The 3,137-nt window shown below is 33.6% G+C and overlaps 1 pseudogene; it reads left to right on the plus strand.

The window, feature by feature from the left end:
• LOC107668726 (tectonic-2-like) overlaps positions 1–3,137 on the plus strand; it is a 17,177-nt pseudogene that overhangs the window by 12,038 nt on the left and 2,002 nt on the right.

The raw sequence follows: 3,137 nt of genomic DNA on the forward strand, positions 1-3,137 counted from the left end.
TCACAACACACACTGGCCCAGCTAACCAATCACAGCACACACTGGCCCAGCTAACCAATCACAGCACATTTCGTATTTCAGAAGGCGGCCTTCATTTGATATAGGAACTATTCGAGCTGTTCATACCAGACTGGGGAGAGAGGTGTTGTAATAATGTAAAATATGTGAAAAATAATGTGTTTTTCGAACAACCTAGTATGACAGCCTGTTCTAGTACACCCCCAAAACAAAATCAAGACTTTGTAAAAGAGCATAATAGGACCCCTTTAAAGATGGATGGGGAGGTAGATATTCAATATGACAGTTTTCTTTCCTTTCCTTCCTTTTATTAACACAACCAAACGCAAGAACATCAACCAAATATTACAACATGATACATTATATTTAGTAATATACAGTAGACACCATTGAATCAGACATACCAAGAGTACTGACTATTCTTATCGGTCTTGTAAAACATTTATTTGTAAACTTATTTACAAAGCTTTTGCAAAAAGGTGGATGAAATTCCTGAACCTACATAATTAAAAAAGTGTCCTTATGTGATAAAACATATTATAAAGTGAAAAAAAAATCCATTATCACGTTATGCATTTGGACAGTGTTTTAAAATGCAACATTATGCTTTTAAGGAATAGTGAGACTACCCTCAATGATATGCTTCAGATATGTAAATAGAGCTTTGAGACTATTGATCGTATTGTCTTTCTGTGCATGCCTGCATATATGCATATGTGTCACTGTTCATATGTGTGCATACTTTCCAGATATAGTCACAGTCAGCGTTGTGGATGAAGAAGCCGGTGACCTCAGATTATTTCTGTCAAATTCTCGAGTCCATATCTGGTCAGTTGCATGAATATTTCCAGAAAGTATTTAATTAAATGTAATTTATATTACATTATATTAATATTGAAGTAGTCTTAATTTTAAATATTAAGAACAAGTAAATTGTGATTTTGATTATTAATATAGCATATATCAATAATATCCACTAGTGTATAAAGATTTGGGGTCTGTAAGATTTTTATATTTATTTTTTTAAAGAAATTAATACTTCTATTCAGCAAGGATTAAATAAGTTGATCAAAAATGACAGTAAAGACATTTATCATTATTCTGTATATACATTTATATATTTAAAAACAATTTTTTTTTACTGTATTTGTGATTAAATAAATGCAAGCTTAGTGATCAAAAACAGTTCTTTAAAAGATCCCAAACTTTTCAATAATAGCAAATAATAATAATACAGAAAATGTTACTATAATTTCTCTTTTAGTAACATTGTAGACAAGATGGACATGAAATGTAAAGTTGTAATGTAAATTTTCATTGTGTAATTATTATTATTTTTTTTTAAGTGTCACAACAGTGTGATGAGGTTGTTGTGGCCTTGCGTTACACTCTTTACTGGAGAGAGAACGGCCTCACTGCCATTAAAGTGACACGGACCACTGCAAACATCACTGTACCTAGTGAGTCTTTCCTAGTGACTCTCACAATATGACACACCTCTTCACTGCACCTGTTTCTTATGCGCACCTCTCATTCTTTCTATCACTTTCTCTGTCTTTCAGTATCTTTAGCCAGAAGATATTCTGCAGTGTTTGTGAATGGAAATGAAACATCTCAGTCAAACTCTGGCAATCCAGGTTAAAGGAACTCCCATGATACATCAGTTTCAGATGCTCCGGAACATTTTATTAGGTCAGAAAATTATTTATCATGCATTACTCTCCCCCCTAACGTTTATACAGGTTACCAGGTGAAGAGGCCAGTGATTGGTGGTATTTTGGACTCCGATACAGGAGATATAGAGGGCCCTGATCAATCTCTGGCAGCCAGGTAGTGTAGCATATCCATATTTATCCACACAAAACTACAAAAAACATTAGTTTAATCCTGTGCTGTGTCCTCTGCAGGTGGAGATGGCCTGTGTTGAGGCCAGCTCTGTTTGGAATCAACTCCACATCAGGCTGTATGATTCCTGTGAGTTTGCTGAATGTGACGCAGTGCAGCCAGTTGAGGTGAGTAACACTGCTGAAGGGTTACTCAATACAATACAATAGCTTCCTGTAACAGTTTCATCTGACAGAAGTCTTTCTTTTGCATGTGGTGTCACAGAGAAACAGTGCGTGGCGTCTTAGCCGGATTAGTGCCTGCTACACTCGTCTCCACAACAGGAAAACCAAACTTTTCCAACTTATCGGACTGGGTCAACATTACTAGTGAGCACTACATCATACAATTATCTGTAATATGACTAATATATCAAACTATTCTAGTGTACAGATTATATTATACTTTGTCTTATAAAATGCATAGTTGCAGCTTAAAATTTTGATCAAGTTGTCTACACTACCGGTCAAATGTTTGAAATGGTAAAGATTTTTTTTAATAAGCATTTTCATTTATATGCACAGCAAATCTGCATTTATTCGATCAAAAATTCAGTAGTATTGTAAAATATTATTACAATTTAAAATAACAGTTTTCTATTTTAATATATTTTGAGGTATAATTTATTCCTGCGATGCAAAGCTGAATTTTCAGCATCATTACTCCAGTCTTCAGTGTCACATGATCTTCAGAAATCATTCTAATATGCTGATTTCGTGCTCAATCGTTATCATTTATTATAGGTTCTCAATTATTATTGGTTCTTATTGTTATCAGTTTTTCGTTGCTTATTATTTTTGTAGAAACAGTGATGCATTTTTTTTTCAGGAGGAATAGAAATTTCTGAAGAACATTTATTTTACTTGTAAATTTGATCAATTTAGTGCATTTTTGCTGTATAAAAGTATTATTTTCTTAAAAAAAAAAACTTTTGAATGAAAGTGTCATGGTTTCCACAAAAATATTAAGCAGCAAAGGTGTTTTAAATATTGATAATAATAATACGAAATGTTTCTTGAACAGTAAATCAGCAATTAGAATGATTTCTAAAGGATCATGTGACACTGAAGACTGGAGTGACCCCTTTAAACTTCTGAAATACGGTTTTCTGAGAGAACACCTCCGAAGCACACGGACAGAAAGCGGCTGTCACAGCATGCGAGTACTAAACTAAATTCTCATTCACACACAAGTTTACGTTAAAAACACACATGAGTTACAAAAACAGTCGGTTA

Source organism: Sinocyclocheilus anshuiensis, unplaced genomic scaffold (assembly GCF_001515605.1).
Source record: "Sinocyclocheilus anshuiensis isolate Anshui unplaced genomic scaffold, SAMN03320099.WGS_v1.1 scaffold36, whole genome shotgun sequence".
NCBI classification, from domain to species: domain Eukaryota; kingdom Metazoa; phylum Chordata; class Actinopteri; order Cypriniformes; family Cyprinidae; genus Sinocyclocheilus; species Sinocyclocheilus anshuiensis.